The sequence below is a fragment of the Paramormyrops kingsleyae genome, chromosome 19, assembly GCF_048594095.1.
Source record: "Paramormyrops kingsleyae isolate MSU_618 chromosome 19, PKINGS_0.4, whole genome shotgun sequence".
In the NCBI taxonomy this organism is placed as follows: Eukaryota; Metazoa; Chordata; class Actinopteri; order Osteoglossiformes; family Mormyridae; genus Paramormyrops; species Paramormyrops kingsleyae.
This window is the reverse complement of record NC_132815.1, coordinates 20,495,852-20,521,458: the sequence shown is the minus strand read 5'-3', so window position 1 is coordinate 20,521,458 and position 25,607 is coordinate 20,495,852. Positions and strand designations below refer to the sequence as shown.

General features: G+C 42.7%; 1 long non-coding RNA gene across 1 annotated transcript; it reads left to right on the top strand.

Moving 5' to 3' along the window:
* The first annotated feature begins 1,112 nt into the window (after positions 1 to 1,112).
* On the top strand, positions 1,113 to 9,049 carry LOC111841749 (uncharacterized). The gene is made up of 3 exons (XR_002837746.2): positions 1,113 to 1,254; positions 1,758 to 1,844; positions 8,895 to 9,049. It is a non-coding gene; the product is annotated as an uncharacterized lncRNA (long non-coding RNA).
* The last annotated feature ends 16,558 nt before the right edge of the window (positions 9,050 to 25,607 follow it).

Sequence of the window (25,607 nt, the reverse complement as noted above, 5' to 3'; positions counted from 1 at the left end):
AGCAGCAAAGGACAAGAATGGAGATGCTTTATGTAGTGCAGCCCCTTGAAAGGGGCCATAATCAGTTGTGTGCTTAAGAAATCAGACTTCTGGGAAAACATTTGCAGCTTCAAATCCCAGAAGTTGAAACTATTACAATATTTAATTATGGTGATTGCCCTGATAAGGCATTGAAAATCCTGCAGATCAATGGAAACTGGAGGTTTTACAAACTTATAAAAGAGCTAGTTGTACTGGCTGGTAGTTATATAACAAGAAAGCATAATATGTTGTGAAGCTGAAGAAGATGTCGCTCCATCTGCTGGCGACAAATCCCAAGGAGCTCCTCTGATGTGTCAGGCTCACTTCCTCAGACAAAGGCCCTGAAGTCGGGATGCAGATGGTTGCGTCAATTCCGTTGCGACAGCATACTCCCCCGACTACAAAGAACCCTCCCCTCCCATGTGAGATAACCAGAGCGTCACCCCCCAGATTTCAGCAAGGCTCCGCCCTTTTTGGATGGACGGCATAGGAATGACAGTGACAGATGCTTTTGAAAGGAGAGCTACTGTGAGTATGGCACCCAGTCCTCATTAAAGGATCGCCTACTGAGATGCTTCTGCCACACCCAAACCCCCGTTCTTCAGTGTTTAGGAAGCACTAATGATACCCACGAGCCCCCTGTCCCCACAGCCATAGAGAGGAAACTCACCCCATTTCCTGTTACAGCTGACATCCCTGTTGACTGACTTAGGGTCGTTTTTGCATGATGGATTGATGGTCATACCAGCTTACGACGGTCATTCTAGCTGGCTTAGCTGGTCATACGAACTCGTGATCCACCCAGATAAAGCATCAAGGGCATCAAGAGCTGGGACATGAACATCTAAGACCGGCTAAGACCAGCTAAAACCAGCTAAAACCAGCTATGAGCCTAAGCTGGTTTTTATCTGTTATTATCAGCAGGGGTATGAAAACAAATATGAGCAACTGCCAATGGCAGGGGCGATTCTAGGATTTTTTAAGGCGGGGGGGCAGAAGAGGGGCAAACCTTATCATCAGTCAAAGATATGTTTTGAATTTGAACTATATTTGAACCCCAATCAGTTTTCAGCTAGGACCTGTACCTCAGTGGGCTCGTCTCCGTATGTGTCCCTAGCTTACGGTCACATAAGATGGGGAGATGGGAACACAGCCCAAAATGAGAGTATACGGTAAGAGCTGAGCAGTGGGGCATCATACTAGATTCAAATCCTGACCGCACAGATTTAACAGGTAAGTAAACAGTTTCTCTAATGTAATTCCTTTTTGAAAGAAAAGAAACGGATTGTGGTTTATAAATACAAAATGGGTTTACTCTGTTGGCTTTGTAAGGTAATGTGGTAACTGCAATTTGTAAGGAGAGTTAATGATGCTGGGAAAAACTTGCTAAAGAAAAATATTGTGGTACTATTTCACTTAGTCATTCTGGCCATTAATTTGGATAATGGGATAAGTGTGATTTGTTATTACTCATGATGCACATCCACAGCATCAATAATATCCCTCTTCTTTAGACTTTCCATCCATCTGCTTTTCCTCCTCCAGGTACGTCCTGGACGGGATGCCAGTCCATCACAGGACTAATGCACATACATAATATTACTTTATGTTGCATTTATTTATTTAGTTGATGCTTTTTTTCCAAAGTGATGTACAAGCAAGGCACATAACAATTTAATTTGCAAAAGACAAATTAAAAGGAAACTTTGCCTTAACTACATGTCTTTGGGCCAAAGGAGGACACCAGAGAGCCCAGAGGAAACACGGCTAGAACATGCAAACTAAACGGAGCCGAGATGAGATTTGAACACCCAACCCTGAAGGTATGACCCTAAACTAAAACAATCAGCTTTTATTAATGTGGCATTTAGCACTAAAGTCCCTGTTTTAGTAGCATAATTTTTCACCCTTTGGGTCCATTGCCAAAGTACCTAGTTGTGACTGGTTAGCTTAATGTCCGCTGATGGCTTTCCTTCGTTTTCCCACACCAATCACACCTGTCAACATTCCTATTCATGGGATGCTCTGCTCAGTGTCCAGAGTGTCACTGTCACAGGTCACTGTAACTGTGTGAAGTAATGATCTTCCCCAAAAACAGTAAGAAGAGAAACAGCGAGCATTTAGATGCCCTGTATTTTGTAAGCAGCCAATAACCTTCATGTATTTCATTGAGTAAATGAATAATTTACTCAATCATGTCATACTCTGAAATAGATACAAGGCAGGAATAGCAGAAAAAAACTGATTTTATCCAAAGCAATGTACATTTTGAGAAGGCGGAGTCAGCCAGTTACTGGAGCAAATGGAATTAATGGCCTTGCTGAAGGACCCCACAGTGACAACACTCAGCAACCACAGGATTATACCAACAACCTTCTGATCATGGGCACAATGGCCTAACTCAGTTTATGAACTGTGACACACATGTCATTGTGTGTAACGTTTTGGTATTGGTATCATATTCATGACTTTTTTGGAAATAGATGCAGAGTTATTTGTCACTATTATAAACTTTGCTTCAAAGGAGATACTTGAGGCATTAAATCAAGGAAAAAACATGAAAAATAGGTGAACCAAAACACAGGTTGTGGTTTACAGTAACAGCATGACAAATAAACAACATTTTTTATGATCCGTTCCCGGCCTTGTTTATACATCGTCAGTTTTACAGTTGTTGATTTTTTTTTACAGTTGTTCTGATGAGATAGTAAAAAATATGTACCCTCAGCAATAAGTACCATATGTCTCCTACAAGATGCCCTTCAGTCTGCTGTACTGTGGCCACTCGGAGGCAAGTATCTTAGGTCAGCATACTCCTGGTGACACTGTTGCCTAGGTAACAGCCGGACCCAGTACAAACACCACTGGCACTTGACCAGCGTGGGTTTCTGAAGTGGTCGTCCATTTCCACAGTTTCGGCGCTGTGAAAATAAAAATAATAACATTCATAATGACTATGACAAACGTCTGCCAAATTGGCATTTTATTAGTGCAGGTCCAACCCCTGACCGTTTGACCTTACGGTCACAATCTCAGATGAGCACAGCACACCATTATGGAACTGAAATTGCTTGTTTTAATACAACAACACTTCCAAGGTTACAGAATATACTTAGCTGAGTTCAAATGAAATCAAACAAAACGAAAAATGGAAAGTAAAGTAAAGTTTTTGTTCTGACACAAAATGATGTGGTTCATCCAGGGTCACAGTCGTATGAACTCCAGAATCTTAGAACAATAAATATTGCTGAAGTATACGTATAAAATAAACCTTACAGAATAAACTTTTATTTTATAATCAGAAAAGCTGGGATCAAGAATAGCACTGCGGCTAGATGGGTGATGTTGTTGTGTAACACATCTATGTTCTGCTGGTATCTTCCCCTTGTATCACATGGGTCCCCTCCCACCTGTCAGAGCCTGGTGTCCTTCCTTGTGCCCTATATAACCTGGCATAGGGTCCGGACCCTCTGTGACCCAGATAAATGACTGTGAGATGGACAGGTGGAGGAGGCTTGATTGTGTGCGGCAGAAATACTGAGCAAAGCTTGCAAATCTTGTATATTGAATTTCCTTACTGACATTTATATCTCATGTACTTTCATATGGTCATAAAATGCATAAAATAACCGCATGAATGACAGGTGCGGCCTGGATAAAGGTTCTTGTAATAATAATAAAAAAAAATCACACACACACATGCACACACACGCTCCAGATATTCATATCTTTGTGGGGACTCTTCATTAATTTCTCTGGAAAAACCCTAATCCCAACTACAGTATGTGAACCATAACCCCTACCCAGCCCTAACCTTAACCATAAGTAACTAAACAAAATACAAGACTTTTGGCATTTTTACTTTTTTGATTGCATTTACAGGTCTTTGTGGGGACGTGTAAAACGGTCCCCATAATGCCAAAATATCAGCTTTTTATTACATTGTGGGGGACATTTGGTCCCCACATTGTAATATAAACCTAATCCACACATACACACACACACAAAAACACACAGGATCCATCTCACCAGCATGCGGACTGTGGTTTGCACTTAGGGCTGCTGTACCACTCGGGCTGACCAAAGGGGGCACCATGGCGATAATGATAATGCCAAGCTGGGACAGGACAGGATGGGGACCGGCAGGAAGGAGAGGAAGTCACTGTAATTGCCAACAAAATATCTTTGACACAATTATAAACATTTTTGTTGCAGTAATAGGAAATATAAAACAATTAAAATATACATAATTACTACTCTTACCCTGGATATGAAAATGGTCTATTCCTGTCTGAATATTCAGAATACCACAATGTGTAATACTGCATATGGTCAATCTTAGTCAGTTTCAAGAGAGATCCTGGGTTTGGCAGCTAATGATGTGCTACAGACCTCGGGAAGGTAATGGGACAAACGTGACTGTAGTAGCCCTTTAATACACTATGTGCGCAGGCATGACTTCTCCACTATGCCCATACACTGTGTTCTAGTGACCATGCATCCCACATTTCCACAGTGCACTGATTCTGTGGGGATCCAGTAATCAAACAATCGAAAAAGAATTTCTTTAAATCAGGTGTCTGGAGTCCACTTTGGGCCAGGGGCTTACCAGAGGTATAAGGTCCTGACCTTACTGGTCTGCTCGAAACACAAGTTGACACACATACCGAAAAACATGAGTGTGGGCTGCTTTTGCTGTGCAGTTCCCTGTAGTCTCCTCACCTCCTTTTCACAGACCTTAAAAAAGACTCCCCAGGACTGACAAGTGGAGGGTCCTTGCTGCCCTTCCTCCGGCCTCATTATTTTGATCTTAAATGTTCTCTGCAGTCATTCACCTCCGTGACCCGTCTCTTGGCGAACTCCAGGTACCAATCGTTTCAGATCCGCTGGGTGACTGACTTTAATTACATCCTCTGTCATTCCATGCCTCTCCGTCTGCAACCCCCACAATCCCCAGGATCCTGTTCATGCTATTTAAAAAGGAAAGTGTATCTCTGTGTGCATGTGTGTGTGTGCCCAAACTGTCAAGAGCATCAAGTTAACAGAGACCATACCAGCTATGAGGCTGAAAGAGCTATTGAGTCCATGGAGTACAACCATTTCTGAAACTAGTTAAGAATCTCTCTCATCGTCCGTCAAATAATGATAATGATCATGGAAAAAGTACAATCTCAGCTCAAATGGCTATCAAATGATTTATCATTTCCATATTATTATGATGCAGATTATATTATTCCCCCCATGATCTTGAAAAGTAGCAAACAAATGAACTGATTAAACATGTTTATTTATCATGTTCCAAGTAAAATAAGTGGCGTTAGGGAGCACCTATGATTGACTTTGCTTCATTACACGTTATTCTTCATTATTGTTGATTATTACTCTATGACCTACACGTGTAACAAAAGCCTTCAGGGAACTGGGATCCACACGCAGGGTAAATGGGGAACAGGTATGATAGGCAGAGGCCACAGTCAGTGGAACAAGTCGGAGTCCGAAAGCAAGAAGGTCCATCCAGGGAGCATGAGCTAAAATGGCACAGGCTAAAACAGCGCAGGCTAAAGCGGTCTAGGCTAAAGCAATGCAGGCTAAAACAACACAGGCTAAAGCAGCGTAGGCTAAAGCGACGCAGGCTAAAGCGGTCTAGGCTAAAGCAATGCAGGCTAAAACAACACAGGCTAAAGCAGCGTAGGCTAAAGCGACGCAGGCTTAAACTGCACAGGCTAAAACTGGACAGGCTAAAATGACACAGGCTAAAACCACACAGGCTAAAATGACACAGGCTACAGCAGTGTAGGCTAAAACGACGCAGGCTAAACTGGCACAGGCTAAAAAGACACAGGCTAAAGCAGTGCAGGCTAAAGCAGCGTAGGCTAAAGCGACGTAGGCTAAAACTGCACAGGCTAAAATCATGTAGTGTACACATGCCAAAAAGGTACCTCCATAAACAACTAGCAGTGCTATTGTTACTGGAAGATTTTATCTAAAAACAATTGCTGAAGGGTCTCACAAACGGGAACAAAGCTTGGGCGCCCCTTGGTAATTGAGGGAGCCCCCAAACCCAAAGTTTGTGCTAATCTAAGACAGCTCGGGCCCTTCCTAAAACAGCTAGCACTGCCTTATTTCCTGGATGATTTCATCTAAAAATGGAAATGGGAAACCGAGGCCCCCAAAACCCACAATCAGGGTACTAAGCTCTGGGCCTCCTAGAAGTAGCACTGCATAGATACTGGAGAATTTTATCCGAACATAGATGACAGGGCTTGAGACCGTCTTTAGGTAATTAAAGGGGCCTTAGAGCCCCAGAAATCAGTTGGCTAAAACTGGTGTAGTATCTTAAATAACTTGCACTGCCATAGCTACATGATGATTTAATCTAAAAATTGCCACGGACTGCATCACAACGTATGGGACATCGCTTGAGGTCCCCCTAAGATCCAGTGGGACCAAGTCATAATCTGCCCATGCCTGGGGGTGCAGGGTAAGGCAGGCACACATGCAGACACAGGAGAAGTGGAACACACACTGGTACTGAGAGGGGGATTAGAACACATACTCACCGGGCTGGAGTTTGGGAGAATCACTCATGCTGAACCACATGGGAGGAAAACCAGGCACTTGTGGGTGGGGGTGGGGGGGGTGGTTGCAGGGATCAGGAACACTTGGAGATTGGACATGAGTCAACAATTCCTCACAGTGAAGAAACCAGTTAGACCGGTTAAGTAGGCTAGGCAATTAAGAGGAACCAGAAAGAAAAGAGTGACACAGTTGAATCAGTACTCTGGTGAGGGAGACCTGATGAGGGGGCGTGGCTGTGGTGAAGGAATGGAATCCAACCTCAGAACAAAGTGGTACTGTTGAGAACTGATGAGGATTTCTGGACAACCACCATGCATTTAGATAAATGCACTATTTATCAGTAAACAGACAATGATAGAATAAGAGCAATGGCCATTTCCCTTTTTGTCCCTGAAGGTGTGAGTCTTGCAGGAAGGGGTTGATGGATGAGTAATGCAGAAGGTTATTCATATGGCATCCAGTTTAGCATCTCCCTCTGTGCTTGGAAGCTCAGAAGTCATTAAGAGTTATCACCCTGGCAGTCCCACGATTCCAGAGTGTTTCTGTAGCTTCTGCCATCTTCCTGTCTCCAAAACACCTTCACTCTGAAATGATGCTCTGTTCCATTCATAGAGTCACTCCTTGCTGCAGACACAACAGTCCGTGCATAATGGCCATAACTGACTCACCTTTTTTATTGGGTTCAAATGTAATTCCGGTTTCGCCTGGCTGAGCTATTTAGTTTGTGGGCAGAAAGCGCTGACGTGGACCTCTGCCAAAATAATTTTAATCACTTCTCCAAGAATGGCTGAACTGATTCCTCCAGCAGCAAAATGGATATATAGCAACAGAACAATCTTTTGACCTTTTCATAGGCAAACAAGGACCTTTCTATTAATGGCATAGTAAATCGTATGAGCTGAACCTGCAGCTGTTTCATTAGGTACATTTTTGAGTTTGTGCTCTTGTTTCTAGGAGTGTCAGATTATTAAATTGCCATATGGTGACCATTCCCAACATTCACTATTCTTGCACCATTCCAGTAAAGATCATATGTGGACAGTTACTGCATCCAGTGGGCACAAATCCAAACGGAGCTTTGGGTTGTGGCTCAGAATGAATATGAGGGATATTTATGGCATAAGGAGCTTTAGAGAATATTTGTTTGACCTTAACATTGCTATGGCAACATGATACTAGATTACCTGTTCTAACTGTGTTTGTATGTAGAGATTCTAGAATACAGCCCAATCTTGGTGGCAACATACAAGAAGAGATCAAATGACTCTTACTCCCAGACAGGCAACAGTTAGTCAGTATGACAGATGATGGAATTCTGGCTGATGAAAACCAGGCCAAAATGTGTAACAAAAAAATGGAATATTATGAAGAAGTGCACAGTTAGTCTACACCCATAAAATCTGCTAGAGATCATCCTATATCTACCGTAGGAATTGATTTTAGAGGGAGTCTTATAGGCTAAAGAAATTCAAACTTGCATTTTAATAGCAGGACACACCTCCCTGCTATGGGCGTTTGAGTTTTCCCATTGTGACAAGGTGCGGCAAATGTGGAATCTATATATAGGAAGAAAAGATCCAAAGAATCTTCACAGACTCTTTTATTACATTATACCCCTCAGTGCTGAGTGGGATGGAATGGTGTGTGTATTATGCATGATGGTAAGTCACATTCACTGTTTATGTGATGTCACTCGGTGTATTATTGATGTAGAATTAAGGATGTTCACGCCATTATGTTCTGATAGATTTGTGGCATGCGGTTACTATCTTTAGCATTACTCATTAAATATAAATTGCAAATGAACACAAAGTGAACACATATATCCTGTATAAGAGTTATTCATTATTATCCATGGCAGTTAGGAGAGGGTCACTGGCAGCAGTGAGCTGCTGTTCTCCTCCGCTGCAAAGTGTCTGAATATAATGAATTCATCACTGCATATCAGTCAGTCCCCAAAAAAAGAGCTTGTAGAGAAATAACTGAAGACTTGCGCTAAAAGCATAGGCATGTCATAACAATCCAATATTGACATAAGATTACATATAAAAAAAGCATTAAAAGATTAAGCATTTTTTGGTTTAATTTAGTTATTCACTACAGGTTGCCATTACAGGTCTAAATATAAATGATACAGATATAGTCAATTTCACCTGCGGAGATGTGGCAATGGACTATCACGCACAGTCAAGTCCTGCAGAATTCCTTGGCATTCAAGTATCTTCCTAGATATTGTTATATTGTGTTTTTATATCTTCTGCCATGTCAGTCTGAAGTTATACCATAATTCTCAGAGGCAGAGGCTGGTGCTGATCAAATCATGACAATGCTATTAAAGAAGTCCCGAGTCCTGTCAACATCAAGGTTAACCATGACCTTCTGCATCGCGTCGGAATCTCCAATCCTGATGATGCCGGACAGCTCAGGCGGGAATAAAATGAAGTCTGGAGATTTTAATAAGAGGTGAGTCACTGGTCTTATTTTTAAATTTCCTTTCAAATGTCATTTCCACTCATGTCAGAGAGATGTGATTTGAAGGGGCACGATAAATCAGCTTTTGTTAAAGTTGGCTGTGTTTTCCTGTGGCACACAGTCCCTTCGTCTTTGTTAGGGAATAATTAAATATGCCTAATCTGCGACTGAATAAAAATTGTCAGATAAACAGAGCGTGCTGTGACAGTGGTTCTTTTTCAAAAGGCTAGTATTTATGGGGTTTGCCATGGAAACGACTTTTTGCGCAGGACAGACAAGGTAAAAACAACAATTACAACAAATTACCTAAGCTGAGTCTTGGATAAATCCTTCACAATGCCTGCAAAGCTATGTATCTTTTATGAATGTCTATGCACTGCTCATAAAACATGAATCATTAAATACGAACATGTGATGAGGCCTTTACGCTGTCCTGGACACTGGTGTTAACGTATTGTTGTTGTACACACAATGCATAGATTTGTCTAACATGACACCCTTTATCTAAAATGATTAATTACTCCGGTGGTCTTTCTTCTTCTGCGCTCCAGGGTTTGTGTGTCTAACGCAATGTTTCCTTGTGCTGTTTTAAGGTTTTAGGATCAGCAACATTTTAATCCCCCTGTAGTGATTAGATTAGTATAGAGCATTCTTTGCAGTTGCAGTCAGATAAATAGGTATTCTTCTGCTGTTCCGTCAGACTGCCCTCTGACAGGTCCAGATAGAAAGATCTTGGTCAAATCCTGTTAGCTGAAAACATCTTTCTAGGTATCTCTGCTACAAGGCACACATGATGCTGAACATATTAAGGCAACCAGAACACTATGACATGCCTTTCTTGGAAGAACCTCAAAGAGCACATGCCAAATACCCTTAACTCACAATCTTTAACACATCATATGATTAGAATCCTGGCAATGAGTCTGGATTTCACATTAAGCTCTCTACTCAATCCTCTTGCTGCACAGTCATGTGACCGACATACATCAAAGACGGGCACCAGAATGAGAACCAAATGCACCAATCAAAGAGCAGCACTGCGAATTGCAAGGCAGGCCTGTCACCATGTCCCTCAAATCCTGCCCTGCTATGCGTGTCTAACAATCAGGGAACCCATTACTAGTAACTGCTTAGCTTCATGATTTAAATATTACCATGTGACTAAAACAGCTCTATTTCACGCATGACTGCCAGAAGTAAACGGCACCTCTTTATGCATGCATAGGCACTTGCATTTGATTAACTGAGTGTTACTACTTATTAATTTTTTTTTTCAAATCAACCAAGTTGTTACTGATGTTTTGTAGGAGGAATATATTTGATTTACAAACTTTGCACCAATACTTTGCTTCAAGTAAATGCACTTTTCATTTATTATATTGAATTATGGAAGGAGACATTTTTCTCTAGGCAATGGAATGTCTTTCTGGACCAGCAGACCATATATCTGTGTCTTCAGTCTTATTCCTAAGTAATAATTTAGTCACCAAAGGCAAGTTACCTTAATGATGCAGGCACAAAATGTCCATCACAATATGAATAGTCTATAGAGGGAATGTTGTAACAGGTGTATTTTCATGCTTTTTTGGTTTTGTTGTCACTCTCCATTATAATTGAGCTTCATGGTGTGGTGTCCAAGGTCTTTGGCTTAACTTTGTTGCTCTTTGATGTGTCTTGGTCATGATTCAATGTACATATACAGAACCAGTCAAAATATTTGTTTGTAATACTCTCTACATTTTATAATAATTATACAGACACCAAAACTATAAAGTAACATATATGGAATTATGTACTGACCAAGTATTTAAAATGTATTTTTTGTGGGGGGGCAGCTCTGTGGGTTGGGATTCAGAAGTTCAAATCCCTGGGTCGGCAGTGTGATCCCACCCTTGGTCCGTTGAGCAAAGCCCTTAACCCCAATTGCTCCAGCTACTGGCTGATCCTACTTACTCCTTTACGCAAGTGGCCTCTAAGGATGCTTTTCCAGCTGTCCTGAAGGAGGCTCCACATACGCTGAGCACTCAATGCTCACTTTTCCTTCATTCTCTGGTCAAACTCCCCCAAAACTATTTCTACTGCATTCAGTTCAGGTGGCCAAGTCATATGATGCGACACTATCACTCTCCCTTGTAAGTTGATTGGCATCTCCACACTTTTGACTGGTACTGTAAGCACCCTGCATGAACTTCAGCATGGTACATTCGCTACAGGGGTTCCCACGGAAACCAACCCAGCAGCATAAGCAGCTGACCACTGGCAGGTACTTCAGCATGTGATACGCTTACCCAAAATCTCCAGTAGGCCATTCTGCCCAACAGTACTGCTGAAAGTCACTGATTGTATCAGTGGCCAAAAGTTGCGGTGAAACTTGTTTCTTTACCACAGGGTCAACGCTAGGGCACGGGGGCAAAACGGAGACCAAAGGGTCACCAATGAAGGTGTCAGCCAGATTAATATCCACAAATTTTCGAGCCTGTGCACGAGTGAGGATGCAGATGGGAAACACAGCAGGGTAGTCACGTTCTAAATCGTCTGAGCAGTAATCTGGTTCTGACGCAACCTCAGGTAGTGGAACTACCTTCCCTCCCGCGATATCATTTCCCAAAATGAGATTTATTCCCGAAACAGGGAGATGAGGTCGAATAGCCACTTTGACAAATCTCGAGAAATCTTCTGTTTTTAAATAAACCTGGTGAAGAGCTACTCTCACAGTTCCCAGTTCAATTCCTTGCACAAGAACATCACAACCAGAATAGGTCGAGTTGGTAAAAGGTAACACAGTATCAAGCATGAAGGACTGAGCAGCAAAACAATACACTAGCATAGCAGCTGTCAATGAATGTCAAAGATAATTCCCAGGCTAGGAGATCAACATAGCAGATATTGCACGTTATTTCCACCTGCAGCGGAAGGAGTTAATATTAGTGAACAGAGATGGAAGTTGAAAGAGGTAAATGCTTTGATGAGATTTCATATAATTAAAGGAATACAGTATGACCGTTTGGGTGACCCGAGGACCTTGATGAATTCTTTAAAACCTCATGAATACTTTTGTTATCCTCAAAGGCTCCTACTGGTAGGAAAGAACACACGAGAAGAATTTCAAGTACCTCAGTATCTGTGCAGCAAGGACTAACTTTCGTACATTTTTTTTTTTTTTAGGTGACAGTGACCACACAAGATGGAGAATACATATAAGGGGCAGAAATATAAAATCTGTTTTCAGCCACTGGGGTATATTTTACAGGGGTTCTCTAAGGGTAAATGAAAAGTGCTCTGGTGTGATGCTTAAAGTAGACGTATCACAGATGTTCTTGAAGAACAGAACAATATCCATAGGGAAACAATTAATAGCCGTGTAAAAAATTAAGAGACCGCTGTATATTTTTAAACAAATCTGCATTTTTAAATCATGGTTTAATTGTGGTTCTGCTGGCAGAAGCTGCGCTGAGCATCAGGATGCTTCCAGGCTCAGAGTATCTAAGACAGCGGTACACAAGAATAAGGTGAAGCAGGAGACACCGGGAATGACCAGAAACCAGCCAGGTAAAAGGCGGAAGCGACTTTCTAATGCCAGAGATGACTTATTCGGCAGTTTCTCATGAATCGGAGGATGACATCAAGTGACCCTCAAAAGGAATGGGAAACATTAAGTGCGGTTTGAGGTGCACTGATAGGATAGTTTGTATCAGGCTCCTAGAAACAGGACTGAGGTCCCATAAAGCAAGGAAGAAGCCCTTCATTAATAAGAAACAGAGAAGAACCAGGCTGCAGTTTGCAGAAAAATATATATTATTCACAGACGCAGACCCGTAAATTGAGAAATGAGTGAAACAAAAAATTGTGCTGTGTTCTCTTAATTTTTTTTGCGGCTGTATGTCTAATATTTTAACTAGGATATATTTATTAGCAGATATTGCATTTTCAAGCTTTTAATCAGATTTACATAAAAATCTGTAATTATCTGCCTGCAGTGCTCATGCAGAGGTTTATTTAACAGGAGTTCCAAAAGAGTAGAGCGAACTAATGTGCTGAACAAGTAAGGAAAATATTTTTAAAAGTTATGGTTCAAAATATGTCTGTAAGATGCATTGGGAGCTGGGGAGGGCAAGACTCTCTCGGTGGGGGCACCAGAGAAGCGGACTGCGGCCATAAAGGGACAGGGGGCAGCTGTTCTTTTCCAAATCTGCAAATCCCAGTTAAGGGGAAGGGGGGGGGCTAACAATTAGCACAAAGTATTAGGCCTGTGATGTCACAGGGACCGTGGCAGGTCATTTTAATTAATGTGGGCTTTACATGCATATCTTCGGTACTTTGTCAGGCACGAAAGAATTAAACTCCTTAATCATCCCCGGTGCGCCAGAAGCATCACGCAGGCTCAGCCAGCGAGGTTCACTGATGGTGCTGATGAAAAATGCACCTCGCCTTACTTACCCGGACAGCGTCTTAGGATATCTCTGGATATTTCAGTTTCACAATATCGGAGAACCCAAGCAAACATTAAGCCATGTTGTCCCAAAGTCACCGTATCTACAATAAGTGTAATTAATAAACTGTAAGCTCTTTCCACAGTAAATATACCTGGAAGTTACCATGACAATCCAGCTATTTCCATGGCAAAGTGCTGTGAAGCCTGATACTCTATAAGACTGCTTATGAAAATGTATGCTGGCACGTGAGTAGAATCTTCTCATTTTCACACTAGCAAATTATTCGAATGAATATGAGGCATAACATGGCTGCCTTGCAAGATATTATCCGAACACTCTAGATCATCAGACCTCTCTGACTGACACTCCTATCACATCTGTCGTCAAGCGTTGCTGAACACATTTCATGAAAATTTATCTTACTACCAGCGATTTTTGGGTACAGCATGTACATCAATCACTTGTCTCTTTGCGTCACTTTTACAAACTGTCCCATCAGCCACAGCAAATTTTGCTGGATGTATATATATACTCCCTATTAAATTGCTCTAACTTTGCTAGACTGAGCTATACTGAGTGCACTGAAAGGCAAATGGAATGTTTCCACTGATGCAGGTTGATCACATGACCAGGGTAGCATCCATCTTCCCTTAGGTGTCTGGAATATTTCACGTAGTTCACTCAAAGTAGCATTCAGAAAGCATGACCAAACCATTGTGTTTAACCCAAATAGCCATCACTGTATTGGGCTTCACTAGCGTATACAACTATCCATTCTGATGTGCTATTTCAGATCTCCTATATCAGGAGTGGCAAAACACCAGAACAGCTTTACTGGCTAAGTACTTTACCTTAATTGGACGTGTGGATTAATTTTGTCCAGCACCAACATAAAAGCATGATAAAATTAACAATAGAGATACTACAGACAGTATTGTAGCACCTGTAAAAACTCAGGCATATAGAGTAAATGTAAGGTAGCACCTCACTTAAGGCCATGTTTTGAGAAATTTATAAACACATTCATAACATATAATAATGCATTCATAAAGCATTATAAACGTGGCTATAAATATTCATCAAAAGGCATAACACATTATAGCCAAGTGTATTATGAATGTGTTTATAAATTACTAAAAACCTGGCCGTAAGTAAAGTGTTACCAAATGGAAAAATGTAAAAAAAACTTTAAAAATAAAGTAACAATAAGTAAAAGTTAAAAGAACGGAAAGATATCAATCTGAATTGATCCTATGGGATGATTTGAGGTAAAGAGGCCGTGTGATTATTTTATGCTTGTTATTTTCTTTTTTATTACCTCGAATATAGTCCTGGAGAGAATGCGCCTTGGGTCCAGTTTTAATGGCCCCTCGCACCTTAGGACGTGGAAGTTCCCTGCAGTGACTCTCTTGCCAACGTTCAAGTCCTAGACCTTCAGTAGAGGAGCTTCTTGCGGCGGCCAAAACAGATTAAGAAGATGCAGAAATGTGCAAGAAAACACACAAAAAAATAAGGTGGGGCGGGGGGGGCGGGGGGATCAGTGCCCCTGTGACAGCATGCATGGGTCCCCCCTGTGCCCCCCCTAGTTACAAATGCTTGCATTTTTTTGGTTTAGCTTTCTTTTGATGTGTTGATTTTTGTACTTCAGGGCCACCGTAGCTTTGCAGAGGAATGGAGCAGAATACTATAGAATTCTATACCCAACTTTTTAACAGATATCTTCCACAAGGGACTTCTGGATTCATTCATGCCGTTTGCAAGCCACTGTCACATTCTGTTCACGACTGCACACGTCCTGCAGATAGGACAATGTTCTTTCTGGTGGGTGCCAAAGTACCATTTTATGCACGAAAGCCCCCTGCTATCTTGCACGTACAGATGAAAGATTCTAGATGAGTTCTGCCAAGAAACGTCCTTTATTTCCCACCATATGGACCGGCAACGGCCTAGACTGGGCGGCAGGACCACAGTTCACCATCTGCTGACATTAAACGTGTCCTTCCTATGAACTGTATCGAAAATATGTGTGGTAAAGTTTACAAAAATCCTATGTGTAGCAATATGACACAGGTGTCACCAAGATAGGGTTAAAGTGGCATTAAGCTGGAAATATTATGCCCCAGCAATATCACAAAATATTTAAAATAGAAAAATCCATTTTTTGCTAGTTTTTAGCTGTCTCCTTTGCTGAAATAACCATGGAGATAGGTGGGGGTTTGTGTTCTGTGCTGCCTCCCCTCCCTCTCAGCCGGCCTGCCCTTTGACTCAATGTTTGACGCAGAGGTTCACCACTGTGCACGCCCAACCTCAGCTGCTGTGACACTGCCTTTGAGTTGGCCATCTCCGGTCTCCCCGCTTCTGGACATCTCTACCGAATGTCAGGATGCCGTCGCTCACCAGTACTTTGGCTGCAGCAGCACAGCACACAGGTCTCTGCATCTCCTGCCAGTCAATACCTTGTTAGAGGCCAGTTTATGAATTTCTGCCTAGAAACTGAGGACAGGCTGCTGGCTCATTTTCAGGGCAAGGCATAGTATCTTTATACCCGATAGCAGTGTTACCCAATCCATGGTTTTTCTCCCTCACAGCTCCCTAGGGAGGGAGCAAAAAATGCGGACTACCTGGCAGGGAGTTTGGAGGGAGCAAAAACATGGAACGACTGTGTGTCCCCGAGGACCGGATTGGGAAACTTCACCCCTTAGTAATATACCTCAATGACTCTGCTTCAACATTCACATGACATTCACATTTTACTGTGGAAATCAGAGAATGATGCAGAACGATAATTGATAGCACATAAATCTATATTTTATACCACTGATAGCCATCATGAGTAGAGGTAGCAAAAAGAAACACTGCACTTTGCAAGAAACACTGCACTTTGCTAGAAACACTGCACTTTGCAAGAAACACTGCACTTTGCTAGAAACACTGCACTTTGCTAGAAACACTGCACTTTGCAAGAAACACTGCACTTTGCTAGAAACACTGCACTTTGCTAGAAACACTGCACTTTGCTAGAAACACTGCACTTTGCTAGAAACACTGCACTTTGCAAGAAAACAGCAAGGAAACAACAGTGGGTTGACGCGCTACCTTCAGGCAGACCAGGCTCACATAAAACATGCACATACATCTTATAAAAAAATAAGCTCAACATATCCAGGGGGCTCTACCCAGCTCTCTCCGCCTGGCAGTCCCTAAGAAAATTCAGTAGAATAGGAGGGGCTACCACCTTCTGCTGTAAACAAGCACTAACGAAGAACAACCTAACAAAGCATGACATCACAATATGTAGCTTTGTCCCTTTATTTCACTTCAGGACAATCAGTGTTCATGGCTTCCAGACCTAGAGTCCTCTGACCGCAAAAAACATCTGATGTATGAAGTCCATGAAGACATTTTATTGCTTTACTTATGATACCTTTGCTTTTTCACACAGATTTTCACGGAAAAGCATATTATCTCCAATGTCATGGGCAAAATAGCAACCCATTAGCTTCCTGCTGCCGCCTTAAATCAATGATGAGATTGTCTTAAGCCGGATGTTGGCCTGCTGTAACTTCTCGAGACCTTCTCGGGTAAACCCACATGCCACTGCTTCTGGGACTTCCTCCAGAGATTTCATGTGCCGCACCAAGGTGCTGAAAGTTCAGCTGCTAAAAGCCTAATTAATCCCCAAAAGCTTTGCTGGTTTTTTGCTCTTCCATATCTCTCACTGAACGCTTGGAGAACCAAAAATAAAAAATACGTGCATATACATTTGCTATATGTATTGGGTTATGTAGCAGTGCTATATTTATATGAGGGGGGAAAACGAATAGGTTTGCACTAATTTCACCCTGGAAAAATGACCTCTGGCTGAGCTGTAATGCTTTTACATCTTTAGCATAAACAAACGATGCTTCGTAGTGCAGTAAGATGTATGTTTGCAACACATAATACGATGATACAGAAATATGCAAGTAATCTGTGACAAACTGTGCAAAGTACTATTATATAAGCAGGAAATATTGATACTCTTGTCTTTGGTTTTGTTATGACAGTAGTGTGACATTAGATTCAATTTAAAGCAGTGAAATATTTTCTTCCACTTTGCTTAAATGTTAACATTTCAGTATCCCAAAACAGGACAGCCTTTCCTACAGAAATCGTGTTTGAGGCAAGTAATAAATGTGATTTTTTTTTTTTTTAATGCTGTTTGTGTACGGTCCTTTAAAATGCCGGCTACTGTTATCTCTTTGCAGATGATATGGAAAATTGTGTAAAAGAGCCAATGTAGATGCCTAATCCATGTCCAATCCTGCTCCCGGCGATGATAAACAGCCCGAATGACGCCACCAGAGCAGATGGCAAAGTGCTGATTTACACACACTCGGCACAATAAGTGCCCTTGTACCAGATACTGCAAAGTAATTTCATGCCATTTCAAATTTCATTTCAGATTTAATTCAAATTTGCTGCCTTCCTTATCTGTTGGACTGGAACACAGAACAAAGACTAATCTGTAGTTATGCACTAATTGAATATTTGTTACTGGGTTTATATACAGCCGCGGAAAAAATTAAGGGACCACAGCACCATTTTTTGTTTCACTCATTTCTCAATTTATCTGCATCTGTGAATAATATATATTTTTCTGCAAACTGCAGTCTGGTTCTTCCCTGTTTCTCATTAATGAAGGGCTTCTTCCTTGCTTTATGGGACCCTAATATAAACTGTCCTATCAGTGCACCTCACATCTGCACTTAATGTTTCCCATTCCCTTTGAAGGTCACTTGATGTCATCCTCAGATTCATGAGAAACTGCCGGATAAGTTAACGGTCATCTCTGGCATTAGAAAGTCACTTCCGCCTTTTACCTGGCTGGTTCCTGCTCATTCCCGGTGTCTCCTGCTTCAATTTATTCTTGTGTACTGCTGTCTTACAGATTGTGAACCTGGAAGCATCCTGCTGCTCAGTGTAGCCTTCTGCCAGCAGAATCATGATTAAACCGGGATTTAAAAATGTAGATTTTTAAAAAAATATAGAGTGGATGTATTATAATCCATTCTAAAATAGTGGATTTATTTTCAAAATATTTCTTAAAAAGTATATTTGTCTCCCAGTGTATTCAGCTTCCAAGGATATGTAATTTTAGTATGTATTTATCTGTTGCAGTATTACAATCACATTTGTGTTTGTAATCTAAAAGACTTCAATCAGTCTGACTCCATGGTAGTGGATGTATATTGCAATTTACTCATAATTATTTTTTAACATGACTGCTACAGAAAATGTTGTGCTACTTCTCACACTCAGTAATACATATCCCCTACAACAAATGGAGTCGTTACTAACTACTTTAGAAAGAATTCCCATTCGTTCTATTTAATGAGCAGGTGGTACAATCGTGTGCTTGTGCAGTGGTTAGTACTGTTACCTCACACTTCGGGGGGTGGTGGTCAAGCCCCAGCTGTGCATGTTCTCCTCTTGCCATCATGGGATTACCTCTGGTTCCCCCCCACAGTCCAAAAACATAATAAGATCAACGGCAAGTTGCAAAATTGTCCATAGGTGTGTATGGCCTGCAATGTGTTGGTGCTCCATCCTGGGTTATACTCTACTGTGAGCCTGCACCTTCCTGGGTGGACTCAGGACCCTGCATAGGACAAGCAGCTATGGAGGACATATGATATTTTTAATGATTTCTTATTATTTGTTCCACAGTTTCTTCCCTGTAATGAGGCATTTACAAAAATCTGATGCTAGACTTTCAAGTTCTGCGACAGTTTTTGTTGCTCAGTTGTGATAAATGAAACACAACAAACTTACAGAGAAATAATAATCCAATTATCTCTGCTGAAGCCACTATAATTATCCAAGCATAGGGGTATAATCCCAATTTACAATAACATAAAACACGGAATGCTGTGGACCTGTGTACTATTACAAACCGCCCAATTAGGCAGCGCAGATTAATCATTAAATTCTTGCTGTTATGTGCTTCGGTAAAACTGAATAAAAGAACATATTACCGATGGTGGTCATATTTACACATCTAAAGACAAATGTTTGCAGGGATGAGACAGCAGCATGTTTTATGTTGATAATTACTCTCTATATTGGAATGTGTCTAGAGAGAGCTGGCTTGGCTTATCTTTTTATTTAGAACATCAGTGGAGAATTCTTGGTTTTACTAAGAAGCATTTGGGGTAATATTTATGCTTTTGGAAAATAAAGATTGATTACTGTGGGTGCCACAGTGGCTCAGTGGGTGGTCCTGTTACCTCACATCTCTAGGGCTGAGGACTTGAATCCCATTTCTGCTTTGTATTTATATAGTATGTGTGGTTTTTCCCCCCCAGGTGCTCTGGTTTCCTGCTGTCATCCAAAAACATGGGTTTAGATGAATTGGTGTCTCTAAACTGCCCGTATTGTTTGGCCGTCCCATATGTCGGGGTGGTTCCCTACGCTGTACTTCTCAGGTGCATCTCCAACTGCACTGTAATGGATAAGAAGCTGCAATATGGATTAATCACCAAGATCGTTGGCAAATCATCCCTTTTTTATTATTAGAGCAAGATTGTGATTTTGGTTATTCCTTGTTCTGGTCAGCAGGGGGTATGGCGGTCAAAGAACTGCACTGGGGTTCAAAACAATATAGTTCAAGCCCTGGGAGAGGCAAAACTGTTACCCCTGTGAGCAAGAGCTGAATTGCCTTCATACGTTCGGTACAGTAAATGGAAAAAAAGAAACTATTTTACTTGAACTTACTTAATGTATCATCTGCTGCGGTGGAATTTTAAACTGCCTTTTAGCCTTGAAATTTCCCCCATTACATTGCAGCGAGCTGAGAGCGTGTATCACAGTGACGGGGAGGCCCTGGGAGGGGGAGAGCCCCCGTCTGGTGAGATGATTCCCAGGCAGAGGTGACCTCTTGCAGGGCTGACTGCTATGATGAATTTATGCACATTTTTCTTCTTGCACAGACTGGGAGTTTTTTCCCCCCCTTTTTAATTCGTCAGGCAGGTCCTGGAAGGATAGCAGAGTGGTCTTCTCATAGCATACCACAGAGGATAATAGACATCAAAGCGGAGTAGGAATGCTGACTGGGAACAATCGTGGGCTTTAAAGCAAAGTTCAAGGCTTTTCCTTGAATATTGCAGTACAAACTGTTTCGTGATGTATGGGGCTTGTTCTGCGTGTTTTTGTCTTGACCAAAGGGACTACAGGCAGATTCTTTGCCCCCTGCTAAGTCATTATGCAGCACCTGAAATTAAAATATTAAAAAAAAAAAAAAAAAACATTTTAAAGTATCTAATAAGTGACTGCCTAATATGCTGGTGCCCTTATTTTTTCTCAAACATCATCTGGACTTTGTGAGACCCTTCAGAAGCGATGCGCAAAGTTGAAGACGTGACGACCAATCTGGTTTCAGTAGCCTTGATTGATCGATGTGGTCACAAGGCAAGAACTGTTTATGTTGCTCGACAGAATTGTAAAACTATAAACGCTGGCAAGAAAATACATTAACATGAAGCTGTGTGCGTGAACGTTTCATTTTCTATTGACCTGTGTGTGCAAACAGTAAAATCAGAGTGTCAGCTGAGAGGATTTTTTTTTGAGCATCAACAATATTTTTGTGCAATACTAATGGTTTAATAAAAAGGCACTTCACGTTTCAGATATGCTTATTCAAATCAATGTCAGCAGTTTGCTTTCTGGGGCAAGCCCTGCAATCCGAAGCAAGCATCCATTATCAAAAGTATCTGTTTCAGAGAAACACTAAGAAATCACAAAGGCCCTGTGGAATAGAATGATGTTAACTGAAAAGTACAGGCAGCCTGCCTACAAGCAGTGTAATCCTCCACCGTAAGGGTGAGTAGGAAGGTGCCTCATGCTTCTTATAGCTGTAAGAATAACATGCTATTAAATATCCATGTGTAGTAGTCAGTGTAAGCTGGCAGCAAAAAACAGCTCACAAAATAACCATCGATGCATCATGAATTCACCCTTACTGATGGAGCAGTAAATATAAAGTCTAATAGGGAATCATGCATTTGCAATGTGTCAGTTTGGAAGGTTTTTTCCATTTGAATACACTGAAAGAATTAATATACAAAATGCAAAGAAGAGAGATTTTCTTAAGTGCTACCATACATATAAAAAGGGTGACCGTGACACCCTTGTGTGACACTAGGTCACCTTCTCTCCCAGGTGCCACTGAAACTGTGATGGCCTGGTGTGACACTGGGCTGCCCTCTCTCCATCCTGTCACCGTAACTGTCATGCCCTGGTGTGACACTGGGCTGCCCTCTCTCCATCCTGTCACCGTAACTGTGATGCCCTGGTGTGACACTGGGCTACCCTCTCTCCATCCTGTCACCGTAACTGTCATGCCCTGGTGTGACACTGGGCTGCCCTCTCTCCATCCTGTCACCGTAACTGTGATGCCCTGGTGTGACACTGGAGTACCCTCTCTCCATCCTGTCACCGTAACTGTGATGCCCTGGTGTGACACTGGAGTACCCTCTCTCCATCTTGTCACTGCTGCGCCCTGGTGTGACACTGGACTGCTCTCTCTCCATCCTGTCACCGTAACTGTGATACCCTGGTGTGACACTGCGCTGCTCTCTCTCCATCCTGTCATCGTAACTGTGATGCCCTGGTGTGACACTGGAGTACCCTCTCTCCATCCTGTCATTGCTGCACCCTGATGTGACACTGAGCTGCCCTCTCTCCATCCTGTCACCGTAACTGTGATACCCTGGTGTGACACTGGAGTACCCTCTCTCCATCTTGTCATCGCTGCACCCTGGTGTGACACTGGGCTGCCCTCTCTTCATCCTGTCACCGTAACTGTGATGCCCTGGTGTGACACTGGAGTACCCTCTCTCCATCCTGTCACCGCTGCGTCCTAGTGTGACATGGGGCTGCCCTCTCTCCATCCTGTCACCGTAACTGTGATACCCTGGTGTGACACTGGAGTACCCTCTCTCCATCTTGTCACTGCTGCGCCCTGGTGTGACACTGGGCTGCCCTCTCTCCATCCTGTCACCATAACTGTGATACCCTGGTGTGACACTGGAGTACCCTCTCTCCATCCTGTCACCGCTGCGTCCTAGTGTGACATGGGGCTGCCCTCTCTCCATCCTTTCACCTTGACCGTGACACCTTTTTGTGACACTAGGTTACATTCTCTCCCAGGTGCCACTGTAACTGTGATGCCAATATGTAACAGTGGGTTATCATCTCTCCATCCTTTCGCCACTGTGCCCTGCTGTGACATTGGGCTACCCTCTCTCCATCCTGTCACTCTGACCATGACACCTTTGTGTGACACTGGGTTACCCTCGATCCATCCCTTCATCATAACCTCAATGTCCTGATGTGGCACCGGGCTACTTTCTCTCTATGCTGTCACACTGACCATAACAAACTGGTCTGACACTGGAGTACCCACTCTCCATCCTGTCACTGTAACTCTGATGCCCTGGAGAGACCGTGGGCTAGCTTCTCTGTGACCTTGAGACACTTGTGTGACACTGGGTTATCCAATCTACAATTGTTCACCTTCACGTTCTTGCCCTGCTGAAAGACTGGGCTACCCCCTCTACAACCTGTCAACGTGACTGTTACAGCCTTGTGTTATATCGGGCTAACCTTTCACCATGACTGTGACTTTGGGCTATCTCTCTCTTACCGTGACCTAGATATCCTGATGTGACACGGGGCTGCCCTCTCTCCATCCGGTCCCCGTGACCTTGGTTTCCTGATGTGACAGGCAGCCACCTATTTTCCATCCTGTCATGACCATGACCATGACACCTTAGTGTAATATTGGGCTACGCTCTCTCCATCCAGTCCCCGTGACATTGATGTCCTGGTGTGACACTGGGTTACCCTGTATCCATCCTGTCACCATAACCTTCGATGTCCTGATGTGGCACCAGGCTACCTTCTCTCCATGCTGTCACAGTGACCGTGACACTGGGCTACCTTCTCTCTATTCTGTCATCATGACCTTGATCTCCTGGTGTGACAGTGGGCTACCCCCTCTCCATCCTGTCACCATGACCTTGATGTCCTAGTGTGACAATGGGCTACTCTCTCTCCATCCTGTTACAGTGACATTGATGTTCTGGTGTGACAGTGGGTTACCTTCTCTCCATCCTGTCACCATGACCTTGATGTCCTAGTGTGACAATGGGCTACTCTCACTCCATCCTGTCACAGTGACCGTGACACTGGGCTACCTTCTCTCTATTCTGTCATCATGACCATGATCTCCTGGTGTGACAGTGGGCTACCCCCTCTCCATCCTGTCACCATGACCTTGATGTCCTAGTGTGACAATGGGCTACTCTCTCTCCATCCTGTTACAGTGACATTGATGTTCTGGTGTGACAGTGGGTTACCTTCTCTCCATCCTGTCACCATGACCTTGATGTCCTAGTGTGACAATGGGCTACTCTCACTCCATCCTGTCACAGTGACATTGATGTTCTGGTATGACAGTGGGTTACCTTCTCTCCATCCTGTCACCGTTACTGTGGTGTCCAGGTGTGACAGTGGGCTACCCTCTCTCAATCCTGTCACTGCGACTTTGCCATCCTGGTGTGACAGTGGGCTACCCTCTCTCCATCCTGTCATCGTGACCTTGATGTCCTGGCGTGACACTGCATTGCCCTCTATCCATCCTGTCATCGTGACCTTGATGTCCCGGTGTGACACTGCGTTGCACTCTATCCATCCTGTCACCGTGACCTTGATGTCCTGCTGTGACACTGCATTGCCCTCTATTCATCCTGTCATCGTGACCTTGATATCCTGGTGTGACACTGGGCTGCCCATTATCCATCATGTCACTGAGACTTTGATGTCCTGGTTTGACACCACACTGCCCTCTATCCATCCTGTCACCATGATCTTGACATCCAAGTGTGACACTGGGCTACCCCCCTCTCTATCTTGTCACCGTTACTTTGGTGTCGAGGTGTGACAGTGGGCTACCCTCTGTCCATCCTGTCACTGTCACTTTGGCGTCCAGGTGTGACAGTGGGCTACCCTCTCTCCATCCTATCACCGTGACCTTGATGTCCTGCTGTGACACTGCGTTGCCCTCTATCCATCCTATCATCGTGACCTTGATGTCCAGGTGTGACAGTGGGCTACCCTCTCTGCATCCTATCACCATGACCTTGATATCCTGCTGTGACACTGCGTTGCCCTCTATCCATCCTGTCATCGTGACCTCGATGTCCTGCTGTGACACTGTGTTGCCCTCTCTCCATCCTATCATTGTGACCTTGATGTCCAGGTGTGACAGTGGGCTACCCTCTCTCCATCCTATCATCGTGACCTTGACATCCCGATTTATTGATACTCGTCTTCTTCCTGCTTCCTACTCTTAATTGTCAAGAATGGATAAATTTATTGTTTTCATCAATAAATAATTTTTATTTAAAAGAAACCTTAATTTATTCATTTCTTTTTAAAAAAGAATTTCTTCTTGTTATGTTTTATGAAAACATCTTTCAATAAAAACTGACTCAGGAGGGAAAAGGTTCTGTATAATTTTCCATCTGCCATCTTATAATAAATTGTATCCCATGAATATACAGATGTAAATATAGACTATGCTTTGGTGCATTTGGAGAATGATTCTGAAAAGCTTTAAATAAATTGCTACAATAATATATCATTTTGATTAGTATTTTTGTTTTTGTCGTTATTGTTATTATCAGTTATTATCATCAACACCACCATCATTCTTCACCATGATTTTAAAGATGCGGAAATGTCCCTCTTGTTTCTGGCCATCTAATATTCATGTGAAAAGTGGATCTGGCAGGATTTAGCAAGGTTACCTGAAGAGCATTGGCTTAGCACTGCGATACTGATAAGAACACGGAATAAAACGTCAGTGGTCTCAGGAAAACAAAAGCACTCAAAAAGTCAAATACTTCCCAGTGGAATGACGCCTCACATAGAATGATACGTAAATTAAGTATATATTTCAGTAGGCGACTTGTTGAGCGTCCCTACGGGGTTTGTGCCGCTTTGGGGGGGTACGCTCTCAGCCATATGCACCAAACCTGTCTGAATGGAAGGCTTTAC